The sequence below is a fragment of the Pan paniscus genome, chromosome 5, assembly GCF_029289425.2.
Source record: "Pan paniscus chromosome 5, NHGRI_mPanPan1-v2.0_pri, whole genome shotgun sequence".
Taxonomy (NCBI): Eukaryota; Metazoa; Chordata; class Mammalia; order Primates; family Hominidae; genus Pan; species Pan paniscus.
This window is the reverse complement of record NC_073254.2, coordinates 112,605,335-112,622,790: the sequence shown is the minus strand read 5'-3', so window position 1 is coordinate 112,622,790 and position 17,456 is coordinate 112,605,335.

Genomic DNA, 17,456 nt, shown 5'->3' with positions numbered 1-17,456 from the left:
GTTTAATGTCTTAATTAAGACATTAAACATAAATTAACTATAAATAGACATTAACTATAAATAGTTTGTTTAATAGTTTAATGTCTTATATTTAACTCTTGAATCCATTTTGAGCTGATTTTTGTATATGGTGAATGATATGGGTCCATTGTCATTCTTCTGCATGTGGACATTGAATTTTCTCAGAAACATTTATTAAAAAGACTGTGCTTTCCCCAAAGTGTGTTTTTGGCAGCTTTGTCAAAAATTAGTTGCTGTAGAAGTGTAGCATTATTTCTGGGCTATTTTTTTTCCATTAGTCTACGTGTCTTTTATGTCAATGCATAAATATATCTTCAATATATATGTTTTGGTTGCTGTAGCTGTGCATTATATATTGAAGTCAAGTGCTATTATACTTTCAAGTTTTAAATTTGGTTCTCATAATTGCTTTGGCTATTTGGGATCTTTTATAGTTCCATATGAATCTTAATTTCTTTTTTCTATTTGTATGTGGAATGTCATTGGAATATGATAGGGATTACATTGAAGATATAGATCGCTTTGGGTAGTATAGACATTTTAATAGTATTATTTTTTCCAATTGAGAACGCAGGATATCTCTCCATTTATTTGTATCTTCTTCGATTTTTTTTCACCAAGGTTTTGTAGTTTTTAGTTTACTAATCTTTCACCTGCTTAGATAAACTAATTGCTAGGTACCTTAGATTATTGTAGCTTTTGTAATTGGGATTGTTTTCTTGATTTCTTTCTCAGATAGTTCACTATTAGAATATAAAATGCTACTGATTTTAGTATGTTCATTTTGTATCTTGTGACTTATAAATTTGTTTATTAGTTCCAATAGTTTCCATGTGGAGTCTTTAGGATTGTCTGTATATAAGATCATGCTATCTGCAAACAGGGAAAAATCTGACTTTCTCATTTCCAATTTGGATGCCTTTTATTTATTTCTCTTGTTTACTTGTTCTGGCTAGGACTTCCAGTACTATGTTGAATAAAAGTGGCCAAAGTGGGGATCCTTGTCTTGTTTCAGATCTAAGAGGAAAAGCTTTCAACTTATCCCTATTTAGTATATGTTAGCTGACATTTATCATATATGGCCTTTATTGTGTTGAGGTATAAACCTTCTATACTTAATTTGCTGAAAGCTTTTATCATGAAGGGATATTGAATTTTGTCAGATGATTTTTCTGTGTCTATTGAACAGGTATCTGGGTTGTTTTTTGTTGTTGTTGTTGTTGTTGTTTTTGTTTGAGACAGAGTCTCGCTCTTTCGCCCAGGCCGGACTGCAGTGGCGCTATCTCAGCTCACTGCAAGCTCCGCCTCTCGGGTTCACGCCATTCTCCTGCCTCAGCCTCCCGAGTAGCTGGGACTACAGGAGGTCTCTGGTTTTTGTCCGCCTTTTTGTTATTATGGTGTATCACTTCTATTGTTTTGCATATATTATTAAAGCATCTTTGGATCTCTAAGATGAATTCCACTTGACCTTTTAAATAATCTTTCTAAAGTTCTGTTGAATTCAGCTTGCAAGTGTTTTGTTGTGGATTTTTGCATCTATATTCATTAAGAATATTGACTTGTAGATTTATCTGTTGTGTCCTTGCTGGTTTTGGTCTCAGGGTAATGTTGGCTTTATCAAATAAATTTGGGAATGTATTATCTTCTTTAATATTCTGGAATATTTTGAGGAGAATTGATCTTAGTTCTTCAAATTATTGTAGAAGTTAGCAGTGAAGCCATCAGGTCCTGGCCTTTTCTTTATGGGGGAGTTTTTATTACTGATCCAATTACCTCACATGTTTTTGGTCTGTTCAGATTTTCTGTTTCTTCATAAGTTAGTGTTGGTAGGCTACATGTGTGCAGGAATTTACTCATTTCTTCTAGATTATCCAATTCATTGACATATATTTGCTCATAAAAGTCTCTCAAGATGCTTTGTATTTCTATGGTATTGGTTGTAATGCCTCCTTTATAATCTCTGATTTTATTAATCTTTCTTTTTTCGTTAATCTTGCTAAAATTTTGTCAATTTATTTTATCTTTTCAAAAAACCAGCTCTTCCTTTTGTTGATGTTTTGTATTTTTGTAGTCTCTATTTTATTTATTTCTGCTCTTATTTTTTCTTTTCTACTAAATTTGGCTTTAGTTTGTCCTTGTTTTCCTAGTTCCTTGAGGTGCACAATTAGGTTGTTTATTTGAAATCTTTCTACTTTCTAAGGTAGGGATTTATTGCTGTAAACTTTCCCCTTAGAACTGCTTTTGCTGTATTTCATAGGTTTTAGTAGATTTTTTTCATTTTTGTTTGTCTCAAGAAATTTATTTTTTTGCTTTAATTCTTTATTTTCCTATTGGTTATTCAGAAGCTTATTGTTTAATTTCCATATATTCATGAAATTTCCAAAGTTCCTCCTATTATTGATTTCTAATTTTAAATCATTGTGGTCAGAAAAGATATTTGATATAATTTATATCTTCTTCAATTTGTTAAGACTTCTTTCCTGCCCTAATATATGACCTAGCCTGAACAATTTTGCATGTGCAATTGAGAAAAATGTATAATCTGCAGCTTTTGGATAGAATATTCTTCAAATCTCTATTACGTTCATATGGCCTACAGTACAGTTTAAATTTGCTGTTCTTTGTTGATTTTCTTACTGGATGGTCTGTCTATTGCTGGAAGTGGGATATTAATGTCCCTTACTATTAAAATGTAATCTATCTCTCCTTTTAGATCTAATACTATTTGCTTTATATAGTTGAATACTCAAGTTTAGTGTGCATATACATTTATAATTGTTATATCTTCTTGCTGAATGGATCTGTTTATTATTACAGAATTATGTCTCCTTTTAGAGTTTTTTATTTGAAATCTATTTTATCTGATACAGCTACTGCTGCTCAATTTTGATTTCTATTTGCATGAAGTATCTTTGTGTATCCCTTCACTTTGAGTCTATCTGTGTCTTTACAAATGAAATGAGTCTCTTGTAGACAGTATGTAGTTGGGTTTGTTTTAAAAATCCATTTAGCCACTCCATATATATATTTTTTTCTTTTTTGAAACAGAGTCTCGCCCTGTTTCCCAGGCTGGAGTGCAGTGGTGCGATCTTGGCTCACTGCAACCTCTGCCTCCCAGGTTCAAGCAATTCTCTTGTCCCAGACTCCTGAGTAGCTGGGACCATAGGCACGCACCACCATGCCTGGCTAATTTTTGTCTTTTTAGTAGAGACGAGGTTTCACCATGTTGGCCAGGTTGGCCTCAAACTCCTGACCTCAAGTGATCCGCCCACCTCAGCTGCCACTCTGTATGTTTAATTGGATAAATTAATCCATTTACATTCAAGGTTATTATTGATACATAAGCACTTCTCTATTTTGTTAATTTTTGCCTGGATGTTTTGTAGATCTGTTATTTTTTTCTTTCCCTCTTGTATTTTACCATTGTGATTTTTTTATTGTGCTAAACTTTGATTCCTTTCTCTTTCTTATTCATGGATCTGCTGCAATTTCTTTCTTTGTGGTTGCAATAGGGCTCTTAAAGAATCTTGTAGTTACAAAATAGAATATTTTAAGCCAACAACAACTTAACTTTGGTCACATAAAAATACTGTAAATTTTTACTATTTTGTCCACAACTTATTTTTTTGCCTTAATTTGTATCTTTGTATGTTATATTTTTCTTAACAACTTATTGTAGCTATAGTTATATTTTATTATTTTGACTTTTAGCCTTCGTAATACAAATTTGAAAGATTTACATACCTACATTATAGTTCTGTCATATTCAGAATTTTGTTATGAATTTACCTCTACTAGTGAGTTTTACACTTTCACCTATTTTCATGATCATAATTATCATTTTTTTGCTAAATCTGTTGATAATCTAATGAGAATTCTTTTATATGCAAGTTGATGTTTTCCTTTTGCTGCTTTTACAATTCTCTTTTTGTCTTTGGATTTTGACAGTTTTATTATAATGTGCCTCTGAGAGGACCATTTTGGGTTTAATCTATTGGGGGAATTTTGGATTTCCTGGATCTAAATGTTCGTATCTGTGTCAAAACTAGGGACAATTTTAGCTACTATTTTGTTAAACAGGTTTTCTCCATCTCTTCTCCCTCTTGAAATTTCATGATGCAAGTATTTGTTTACTTAATAGTGTCCCATAAGTCCTGTAGTCTTTCTTCATTCTTTTTATTCTTATTTCTTTTTCCTCCTCTGACTGGTTATTTGAAAGGACCTGCCTTCAAGTTCAGAAATTCTGCTTTTTACGTCTGTTGTTGAAACTCTCAATCACATTTTTTATTAGTTTTATTTAATTATTCAGCTCCAAGACTCCTCTTTGGTTCTTTTTTATAATCTATTTTGTTGTCATTGTTGAATTTCTCATAATGAATTTTTTCTTGATATTATTGCATATTTTTAATCTGTATTCTCTTATATCTCACCTAGTTTCCTTAAGATCATTATGTTGAATTCCTTTTTAGACATTTAGCAAATGTCCTTTTCTTTGCTATCTGTTATTAGAAAACTATTGTGGTCTTTTGGGGGTATCATATTTCCTTGCCTTTTCTTGGTGTGTTGTGTACTTCTGCTGATCTCTGTGCATCTGGTGGAACAGTTGCCTATTTCAATTTTATGGAGTAACTTTCATATGAATAAACTTTTTCCTTTAAATGGGTTCTAGGGTGTTGGTTGGGTATGGTGCATTGGCTTTGGTTATGGGTGGAAAGAGTAGTGTAGTCTCCATGTAGTTTCTTCAGCTGTAATCCTTGTCAGTGATGTCTGTAAGTGCCTCAGTGACCTAGGCTGCAGGAGTTCATGGCAGTAGTAGTGTGGCTTTGCCGAGAGCAGGGCATTGGGCTGGTTCTCAGGTCAGAGGCATACATGCACAGCAGGTTATCTGGCTCGGGGTGGGCTTGTTACAGGTGGGCTTTTCAAGGGTAGAGCCATTTAGGTTTTCAGGGCTTTCAGGCCAAGGGCATGCATGCAATAATTCAGCTGGCTCAGGGGGTGGCTTTCTCACTATGCAATACCACCTGTTCCTTGGGGGAGCAGGGTGCTGCATGGGCTTGGGTGCCAGAGTTATGGCCATTCCACTGGGCCTAGTCTCTGATCAGCCAGAATCATAGTGCTGCAGCCACCCATGAGAGTGTAGTGGAATGACAGTGGAGCCTCAGAAATGGAGAAATGCAATGGCTACTTGCTCTCAAAGCAAGGCACACTCCAGCAATTGCGCTGGTTTCAAGATGGCACCATGCTGTAGCAGCTTGGGTCATGAGGTTGGGTGGTACACAAAATGGGCTCCTACTCTAGAACAATACACCTATATGATTTCCAGGAAGCTCCCCAAATTTGGGTCAGGGCATGTGAGGGCTGTAGAATTCTCCTGAAATGAGAACTACAGGTGTCCATGGTGATAATGGAGCCTGCTGGTTGTCTCCAGCTTACTTTTTCCCTGCAAAGAGAAGTCCCTCCTGGCTCCAAGTCAGTTCTGGTAGGGAAAATAGGAAAGCAGAGGCAGGGTCCTTTGCTCCCCTGCCTGTGCTGTCATCCTGGGTTGTCATGTTCTGCAGAGATTTCATCACTCCCTTGCTACACTGCAGCACTTTCCTTCAAACACCCCAGTCAAATTATGGTCATTCATTCATAATTTTGGTTTGTGTTTTTTTGTTTTTCAGGGAGGATGAGCACCAGGCACATCTAGTTAGCCTTTTGCTCTTTCTCCTGAACCTCATTGTTTTCATAAAAGAGTAGTGATGAAGCTTTTATGCTTTTAATGACAACTGTCTTAATTGTCACTCAAATAAGATCAGGCAGATTTAGCGGAAGAGACTCAGGTGAAGTCTGTGGAATTTAAACAATTATTTTGAATTCTTATGCCTACTTTCATAGAAAATACTTTTTTTCACATTTACCAGTGAATAATATTTTCCTAATGTTTACAATAATGGATTTTAATATGTAAATATATAAATCCCTTGGACATCACATTTGTAAAGTAATTAAGAAAGATAGTGAACAAATACAAAATGAATAGTCAATAAATGTTAGCACATTATTTTTAAAGTCATTATTGAGATTTTTTAAACTCAAATGATATAATATACTGTATATTTTTAAGTTCATATTATTTTCTGTTTGTGTTTATTGCTTTATGAGTGACTACTTCTAATTTTCACTTTCACTGAATCAATTTCATTTAAATATCAATAAAGACTGCATTGTAATATTTTAACATTTATATGAATAAATACATTTTACAATCAGCTGCTTTCATTTAAAGGACCACAAAACATTTTCCCAGTGTGCTTTCTGCATTGTATTTATGAAAATCATGTCGAACAGAAATACCTTTTGGAAGCCTGATAGACATGGTTCTGAGAAACAAATGAGATGGAGGTAGAAAACAATAAAATATGCATTATTTATTGTGTATTTATTTTTAATATTTTGCAAATATGTACTGATTGAACAATCTCTGAGTTCATTTGCAAAAGTTAAAGAAGAATTGTATCAAACGCAGATGCTGTACTTCCATCATAAGTAGATTAATAGAAAATTTTTATCCTTTTTTCAATTGGAAAAGATAAACAGATGTTTCAAAGAGCAATCAGAAATACTTTCAATTTCTTAGAATCTAAAAAAAATTAGGATAGTAAGTTTTTTTTTTTTACATTTTGTTCCACTGAAGCAAGTAAGAGAATACTTTATGTATACTGTATATATTAGAATACCTCTGTATACACTTTAAGCCAATTTTATTTTTGTTTTTCACTGCTCCATATAAGAAAAGGGTTTCTCTCTTTATTGTAATAATATTACTTTTCTTTGGAGAGTCCAGGTTGTGTGAAGGAGCTAATTATACTTTGATGAGTATGAAAAAATCAATGAAAACTAAAAATTAGGATCTAGAATCTGTAGGGAAAAGATATTCAAAGCAAGGCAAGTGGAATCTGCTTAAAGCTAGTTAATAAGTCATAATATATTCCAGCTTTTGGAAGAAATAAAAATTCCACCTAAATTGAGAACAGAATTAATTAGGAGCATCCTTGAATTATTGATACCAGTTGAGCTGTTTTAATATGATCTATCTTATCAGTCTCCTCATAGTCTTTATGGCTTTCTTGGTTCTCCCAATCCAAGATTCCAACATTGCAATTCTGATTCATGTTCTCTCTAAGTTTGGTTTTCAGCATGCTTGAAGCATCACAAAACCCTTTTTTCAGAATACTTTTGACTACAAGAAATACAATACCAGCCAAAAGTGGCTTAAACAATGAGAATGTTTAATTAACTAATATTACAATAAACTAAAAAGTGAACAGTTCCAGAGTTGAGCAGCGGCCCAATTTTGACATCAATTTTGAAAATTCTGAGATACTTTCCATCTTCTCTTATGTCTTATGTTGGGGATGGACAATGTTTTCCCTCCAAGCAGAAGATGGCTGCTATAGTTCAAAATGTCATGTCCAGGGACTGTGACTTCCAAAATGGTGATCAAGTTGCTCTGGGAAGGCTCTCCCCAGTGGAAAAAACATAACTGGTGAAAATTATTTTTGAAAAATACAGTACGAACAGTTTTAAGTCTCTAGAAATTGTCATAAGGGCATACAACATATGGATAAAACTTTAATTTAAAAAGCTACTAAATCTCAGTAAGAAAAATGAGAGTCTGTGACATTTGACCCATGACTCAATTACATATACAGCAGTTGAAAAATATTAGGCCACAAGTGCCCTCACCCCAACTTATTCATAGGGCTAAGGTTGCACACTAGAAGAGGCAAGCGAATAAGTCACGGGAATTTCATCCCCACAAGTGTCTCACTCATACGATAAGGGTATCACTCTATGTATTCTGCTGTCCCTGCCCCCAGCTCCAAAGCAGTAGCACAGAGTTTCTGTTCAGAGAAAGATGCAGGTTCAGAGAAAGATGCAGGAACATAGAGCTCTGTACCTCTCCCTAAGGGACTGACTTTAATTGAGACAGATTGTGAGGAGGTTGAATCCTAAGGGTACAGTTAAAAAGAGTGAAGATTTTAGTGGTGAACCATTAAGAGGATGCTGTTTGTTTCATGGTAGCAACAATTGAAACATGAAATCAGCTGAAAAGTTTAATGTGGAGAACCAGGGAAAGAGACAGCTAAGAAGTGTCCTCCTGGTGTTTAAAAACCAGGAAGACTACCATTACAAGGGAGCTTGAATTTAATTATATCAGAGTATAGAGCAATTTATGTTAAAGCAGTTGTCAAAAGAAATGGAATAGTAAGCTAGCAATTAGTAGAGGCTAACAACTGAATGTGATACTAATAGAGAAAACCAGCTTGAATCGTAATACGTAAATAAGAGAAAGTAAAGAGAGACCATCTAAAATCACTAGCATTCAAGGAAGCAAGCAAGGTCAGGTTGACTGTGCACCTAACCAAGACTGCAAACTCTAAGAGTGACATCAGAAGGTGTGCACCGCAGAGGAAATAGACTTCACTGAAATACTTCAGCTAAGTTACTAAGTAAATGAAAAGCAAACAACAATATCAAATTCTGTGTGAATATCCAGAGTTACGCCAATATGTTATTTTAATTAACTAGTCTGAGAGCGAGAGAGCGAGAGAGAGAGAGCAAAATAGAGAGAGATACAGAGAGAGAGAGACATGAAAAATAACAGGAAAGTGTCACTCATACATGTGAAAAAAGTGAGGCATTAGAAACTGTCTCTGAGTGTATCCAGGTGCCACACTTAGCAGACAATTATGTCAAGAACCTATTATTAACATGTTTAAGGATCTAAAAGAAAGTATGATGACAATGTCTCATTAAATAGGGTATATTAAAGATAGAAATTGTTTTAAAATCTAATGGAAATCCTGGAATTGAAAAGCACAATAGAAATAAAAACTTCACTAGAGATCCTGAGGAGTAGTTTGGCTGGCAGAAAATAGAATCAGTAAATTGAAAGACAGATAAATATTACGCAATGTGAAGAAGAGAGAGAAGAAGGAATGGAGAAAAATGAACATTCTCTCAAAGAAATGTGGCATATATGATGAATATTAGGCAACATATAACAGGAATACAACAAGGAGAGGAGAGGGAAAAAAGCAGAAAAAGTTTTGGGAGAAATAATAGCTGAAAACTTCTCAACTATGATGAAACACATTGATTTACGTATCTACAAAAATCAATAAACTTGAACTAGGGTAGACATTGAGATATCCATACTCCGATTCCTCAAGAATCAGAATGTTGGAGAAAAAAACAGCAGAAAAAGTTTTGGGAGAAATAATAGCTGAAAACTTCTCAAATATGATAAAACACATTAATTTACATATCTATGAAAATAAATAAACTTGGACTAGGATAGACATCGAGATATCCACACTCAGATTCCTCAAGTGTCAGAATGTTGAAAGACATAACTTCATTTGGAAAACAGGGCCTATAGGAAACAACATGGTAGTCACCAGGCCACAGCACATATCCAGTTATGCAGGACAGAAATGAGATGAAACATTCTCCTAAGAGTGAACTTAGTTTCTAGACCAGCCAGTCTTGCAATTACTGGCTTTAATTTTTGAGAGAATCTACCATGTCTGTTATGCTCTGTGACCACACTGGAGATGGACATTAGCAGAATGCTTCTGCCGGGGTCCATTTCCAGGCCCATTTCCTTTTATCATCTATTTGAGAAATCAGATACTTAATTACATTAATATTGTCCAAATTTGAAGTTTTTCTCACACAATATCTTCTTTAGAAAGTAATATGGTTTTAATTAATTCCCACATTTTAAACTTCATAGGTCATTAATGAAAGTAAAAAAAGCCTGTTGGGCTTTTAAATATAGAAGACTCTGTAGAAATATTTAGTTCCCAGAAAGCAGCTTTGGCTTCAATACTTTGCTGATCTGGAGGCCCTGATTTAGATGCTGTCAATCTTAGCCTCTGCCTTAGAAGTGTTGGGGAAAAAATATATTGGCACGGGAAAGAATGACTAATATATTCCTTTCCTTATGGGTGCATTCCAATTGCATCTTGTCAACAAGAGCGATTGTTCCCTTTATCTGACAGAGAAAGCCAAACAGGAGGTTCTCGACAGAGACCTGCAGGCATCAGCAGACTTTTAAAGTATAGGTCAGGTAATAAATATTTTAGGGTTTGCTGGCCATGAAATGTTTCTGACCATATTCTTTGTTGTTTCATCTTACACTTTAAAAATATAAAATACATTATTAACTGTGAGCAGTATGCGAGAAGGCCTAGTGTGAAATCTGACATATGGGTTGTAGTTGGCCACGCAGTGGCTAGTGGATGAGGTTTCTACCATATCTGATCCTTCTTCCTGCTGTGTATCCTACCTCCCAGCCTTTGCTAACAATAATTTCAGCTTAGGATAAAGAGTTATTCTCTTCCAAACCAAATTACTGTACCTGTACCCACCCAGATTATAAACAGACAGAAGAGGACTGTCTTACTAAAAATGTAATGTCTTTCCTCTCTAAGTTAATTACTTTCTCATGCAATATTATTGAAGCTGGAAAGAGGTATCCATCATACTCCAATGTCTTGAATGTATCCTATGAAATCACCTAATGCTAGAGCATTGGAATTCCCAAGATCCGTTTCCCCAAAAGCTAAAGACATGCGTTTAATTTTTTTTTCTACTGCATAAAAAGGATTGTCAATATTCAGCCCAGACTACAGAGTTACATTCTGCATTCTATCTGATTCCAGACAATCGATGTCTACTTGTTAGAATGTTATATTTAGCATCCTATTTCTGAATGTCTGAATCAGTTAGGGCCTTTCTGTTTTCAAGGGATAGAAAACCTTTTTAGGCAAATTATAGATATATGATTAGACAGATAGATAAATCATAGATAGATAGTAGATCCTATAGACTCATGCACCTGGATCATTACTTGACTGAGTTTATACATAACCTTTTGTTGAATTCAAATAATATCATTAAGAATTTGTTTCTTTAATTCTCAGCTGATATCTCAGTGTTGCCTCCATTTCAAGCCCTTCACTATAAGATGGCCGTAGCAACTTCATACCTTAAATATTATTAAATAATACACAATTTTAAAGAGTGAATCTTTTTTTAATGGTTGCAAAAGTTTCATTATATTTCACTATTTGTGATAGGGTCCTGTTTCTGTTAAGCCAATCGGCTAGGCTATAGAAATAGGTATTCTCATTTATTTGGCCTCAGTTACATGTCTGGGAAAGGGAGTAAAATGTTGTTCATTCTACACGTGAACTGAAGGTGGAGGGAGGTGTTATACCTAAATGGTGTATTGTTATGAGAATAATGATAAGAATAACAACAAACATTTATATAGTGCTTGTTATGGGCCAGGTACTATAAAAGCTCTTCGTAAGCATTAACATATTTAATTCTCATAGTAAACTTAAGATATAGGTACTATTACTGTTATTATTTTACACTGAGAAAATTGGAGACAAAAGAGGTTAAGTAAATTGTCTTAGGTAGTACACCTGGTTAACAGGAGTGGAGCTATAATGAACCCAAGTCTAGCTAGCTCTAAAGTCCAGCCTTTTATCAAGAGTACATGTAATTCAGAAATACATAAATCACAATATACTTAAAATGCCTTTTAAACAGGATTTGATTAAAATCATACAATTATTCGTTGAGAATGCTTGGCTCTATATTCTATAAAATGAAAGCGACATAATTCCATATTAATGTATCAAAAATAGTACGATTATATGGAAGTTCCAGCTGTAATTTTTTGAGTCACCTCCATTTTGTTTTCCATAGCTGAGGTAACATTTTACATGTCCACAAACAGTTTACAAGAGTTGCAGTTTCTCTACATCATCACCGACACTTAACTTTTTTCTGTTTTGTTTAGTTTGTCTGTTTATAATAACCATCCTAACAGATGTGAGGTGATATTTCATTGTGGTTTTCATTTGCATTATGCTGATGATTAGTGATGTTGTATATCTTTTCATATACCTGTTGGCTATTTGTATGTCTTCTTTGAGGAAATATCTATTCAAATCTTTTGCCCATTTTTAATTAGATTGTTTTATTGCTTTTGAGTTACATAGTTTTTTATATTTCAAACATATGGTTGGCAAATATTTTTTCCCATTCTTTAGGTTGCCTTTTTATTCTAATTGTTTTATTTGCTATGCAGATTTATCCCATTTGTCTATATTCTCATTTGTTGCTTGCTCTTTTCATGTCGTATCCAAGAAATCATTGCCTAGACCAATGTTGCTGTGGTTTGGATGTTTGTCCCCTCAAACCTCATGTTAAAATTTGATCCTTAAGGTTGAAGATGGGGTCTAACGGGACGTGTTTGGGTCATGGGGGCAGATTTTTCATGAATAGACTAATTCTCTCTCGGGTGAGTGTTTCCTCACTTTATTAGTTCCCATAAGAGCTGGTTGTTTAAAAGAGCCCAGCACCTTTTCCCTCTCTCTCTCTTTCCTCCTGTCTTCCCATGTGATCTCTGCACAGGCCAGGTCCCCTTTGCTGTCTGCCATGACTGGAAGCAGCTTGAGGCTCTCACCAAATGCAGATGCCCACTTTTGAACTTTCCAACCATCAGAATCTTGTGCCAAATAAACCTATTTTCTTTAGAAATTACCCAGCCTCAGGTATTCTTTTATGCAACATTAAATGGACTTAAGAGAAACATCATGAAGCTTTTCCTCTGTGTTTTATTCTACAAGTTTAACAGTTTCAGGTTTTACATTTTGAGTTCTTTTTGTGTATGGAATATAAGGTTGTAATTTTATTTATATACATATGGATACTCTGTTTTCCTAATGCCATTTACTGAAGAGACTGTCTTTTCCCCATTGTTTATTCTTGGAATCCTTGTTGAAGATCAGTTGAACGTGTATCTGTGGGTGTGCTTCTGGGTTTCTATTCTATTCCATTGTCCATTTCATATATCTTTTATGTCTGTTTTCCATGTCTGTTAGTAATTGTCAATGCAATACTCTTTTAATTACTGTAACTTTGTGATATATTTTGAAACCAGAAATCGTGATGTCTACAGCTTTGTTATTGTTTTAATCAAAACTGCTTTGGTTATTCAGTGTGTTCCATAGCTCCATACAACTTTTAAGATTGTTTTCTATTTCTGTGAAAAATGTCATTTGAATTTTGACAAGAATTATATAAAATATGTAGATTGATTTTTGAAGTATGAATATTTTAACAATATTAAGCAGTCTAATCCATGAAAATGGAATGTATTTTCATTTATCATATAGCGGTATCACTTCTGGGTATATATTCAAAGGGACTAAATCATGATTTTAAAAGATATTTGCACTCCTATGTTCACTGAAGCATTATTTACAATAGCCATGTTAAGGATTCAAGACAAATGTCACCTGAGGAATTAATGGATAAAGAAAATGTGGCATGTATACATATATATATATATATATATATATATATATATACACACACACACACACACACACAATGAAATACTCAGCTTTCAAAAAGAAGGACATTCTGGCATATGGAACAATATGGATGAATAGTAAGTGTATTACGCTAAGTGAAAGAAGCCAGTCACAGGACAAATACTGCATGATTTCACTTAACATGAGGTGTCAAAAGTAGTCAAACTCATAGAAATGGAGAGTAGAATGGTGGTTGCCAGGGTAGTTGCTGTTCAAGAGATATGAGGTCTCAGAATAATTTTGAGGGAACTGCTATGCAACATTGTGCCTATTTTTAATAATACTTTATTCTGTCCTTAAAAATTTGTTCAAGGTAAAATCCATGTTAAGTGTTCACCACACACAAACACACACAAAAAGGAAAAAAATAAGAAAGTGAATAGAGAGGGAAGAGTCAATGGAATCTTTGTAGGTGACTCTTTATGCCTAATTTTTGAATGTTTTAGAAATGTTTGAGTGTGTCCATATATTCATATATTGCTCTATAATACATGAGTAATTTTAAAATGATAATTATACAAAAATTATATTAAAAATTGACATAATTTGTTAAAAATAGAATTGGGGTGGGTTCCAACATAATCTATATTTACCATATTAGTAGGATTAAGCAGAATAATGTCCATAGCAATCAGATTTAAATTGTCTTTGTATATATGTATACATATGTATATATTTACACATACAAACACATATATACATATATATTTTTCTTTTTTAATCCACATTTTCATATATGTTGCTGTATCTTTACTCAGGATGCTTATTACCTTTTATGGATTTATTCACTTACTCACAATATTGACCTTGATACATTTTCTTAACCTTTTGACAGAAAGCATTTTCCCTCCTTCAATATTATGAAAACAGATCTCCCTCTTGTAAATTAGGTTGATCCCTCCTACGCACCACTATCATACTTTCCCAAATCTAAATATGACTATTTAATCACAAGATACCTATTAGTATAATTATTGATCACCAGAATTATACATATAAACATTATATTAGGAATCATCCACAGTTCAGTGTATCTCTTAATAGATGATGAAAAATAGCTTTAAAGTAGTTATGTTAACCCAAAACAATATGACAGAACCCACACCTGTCAAACTTTTGATGGGACACTTTCAAGTTAGCAATGTTTGACAAAGCTTTAAAATTAGTTAAAAATATAAATATAAAAGTTTATTTTTAATGGCTTATGATTTATAGTCAATAAATATTTGCATTTAAAACTTATACTTTGATATGTTTTAACACAAATACATATCCATGTAACATTATACTTAATATAAATATCTACATTACCCCCAAAGGCTTTCAATCCCTTTATAATCCCCTCCCTCATCTCATACCAGACAACTCCTCTGCCTCCAAGAAACTACTGATCTGTTTCTGTTACAATATATTAATTTGCACTTTAAAAATATTTATTTATTTTATATTTCAGAGGCAGTGAGTGTCTCATTTTGTCATCCAGGCTTCATTGCAATGGTGTGATCATAGTTCACTAAAACCTCGAACTCTTAGACTCAAGGCATCCTCCCACCTTAGCCTACCAAATAACTAGGACTACAAGTACACACTACCCTGCTGGGATAATTAAAACAAACAAACAAAAATTTTTAGAGACAGGTTCTCGCTATGTTGCCCAGGCTGGTCTGCAACTATGAACCTCAAGTGATCCTCTCTCCTCAGCTTCCCAAAGCACTGTTTGTTTTAAAATTTTGTGTAAGTGAGATTTTACATCATATTTTTGTCTGTCTGCTTAAATCTGCATAATTATTTTGAAATTCACCAGTGTTTCTGCATGTTCAAATAGTTCATTCATTTATATTTCTAAGAAATATCTCAGTATGTGGATATGTCAAAATTTGTTTATTCATTAACCTATAGATGAAAATTTGACTTTTTTTTCATTTTTTTGCTATTACAATAAAGCTGCTATGAACATTCATGCACAAGTTTTTGTACAGTTGTGTTGTCTTATACCTTGGATAAACACCTAAGGGTAGAAAGACTAGATTATATAATGCATGTATATTTAACTTTTTAAAAACTACCAAACGTTTTCCCAAAGTGGCTGTACCACTACTAAGTGAGAACATATGGCTGTTTGGTTTTCTGATCCTGTATTAGTTTGCTGAGGATAATAGCTTCCAGCTCCATCCTTGTCCCTGTAAAGGACAAGATCTCATTACTTTATATGATTGCATGATGTATTCCATGTTGTATATGTACCACATTTTCTTTATTCTGCCTATCTTTGATGGGCATTTGGGTTGATTCCATGTCGTTGCATAGTGTTGCAATTAACATATGTATGCATGTATCTTTATAATATAATTATTTATATTCCTTTGAGTATATACCCAGTAATGGTATTGCTGGGTCAAATGGTATTTCTGCCTCTAGGTCTTTGAATAATCACCACACTGTCTTCCACAATGGTTGAACTATCTTACAGCAACAGTGTGTAAGTATTCCTTTTCCTCCACAGGCTTGACAGCATCTGTTGTTTCTGGACTTTTTAATAACTGTCATTCTGACTGGTGTGATTGTATCTCATTGTGGTTTTGATTTGCATTTCTCTAATGATCAATAGTGTTGAGCTTTTTTTCCTAAGTTTGTTGGCTGCATGTATGTTTTCTTTTGAGAAATGTCTGTTCATGTCCTTTGCCCACTTTTTAATTGGGTCGTTTGTTTTTTTCTTGTAAATTTGTTTATGTTCCTTGTAGATTCTGGAAATTAGATGTTTGTCCTGTGGAAAGATTATAAACCTTTCTCCCATTTTTTAGGTTGTCTGGTCACTCTGGTAATAGTTTCCTTTCCTGTGCTGAAGATCTTCCGACCATTTGTCAGTTTTTACTTTTGTTGCAATTGCTTTTGGCATTTTAATCATGAAATATTTGCCCGTGCCTATGTCCTGAATGGTAGTGCCTACATTTTCTTCTAGGGTTTTTATAATTTTGGGTTTTACATTCAAGTCTTTAATCAATCTTGAGTTAATTTTTGTATTTGTGTAAGGAAGGGGTCCAGTTTCAACTTTATGCATATGGCTACCCAGTTCTCCCAGCACCATTTATTTAAAACAGAATCCTCTCCCTGTTCCTTGTTTTTTTGTCAGGTTTGTCAAAGATTCAGTGGTTGTAAGTGTGCAGTCTTACTTCTGAGTTGTCTATTCTGTTCCATTGGTCCAGTAGAATCCTTTTTGGTTACTGTAACCTTGTAGGATAGTTTAAAGATGGTTAGTATGATGCTTCCAGCTTTATTCTTTTGCTTAGGATTGCCTTGGCTATTCAGGCTCTTTTTTGGTTAGCTATGAACTCTAAAATAGTTTTTTTCTAATTCTGTGATGAATGTCAGTGGTAGTATAATGGCAATAGCAATCAATCTACAAATTGCTTTGGGCAGTATGGCCATTTTCATGATATTAGTTCTTCCTATCCATGAGCATGGAATGTTTTTCCACTTGATTTTGTCCTCACTGATTTCTTTGAGCAGTGGTTTGTTGTTCTCTTTGAAGAGATCCTTCACTTCCCTTGTTAGCAGTATTCCTAGGTATTGCATTCTTTTTGTAGGAATTGTGAAAGAGAGTTCATTTATGATTTGGCTCTCTGCTTGCCTGATGTTGGTGTATAGAAATGCAAGTGATTTTTGCATACTGATTTTGTATCCTGAGAGTTTGCTGAAGTTTCTTATCAGCTTAAGAAGGTTTTGGGCTGAGAGAATGGGGTTTTCCAGGTATAATATTATGTCATCTACAAACAGATACTTTGAATTTCTTTCTTTCTATTTGAATATGCTTTATTTCTTTCTCTTGCCTGATTGCCCTGGCCATAACTTTTAATACTCCCTCAAATAGGAGTGATGAGAGAGGGCATCCTTGTCCTGTGCCAGTTTTCAAGGGGAATGTTTACAGCTTTTGCTCATTCAGTATGATATGGGTTTGTCATATATGGCTCTTATTATTTTGAGGTATGT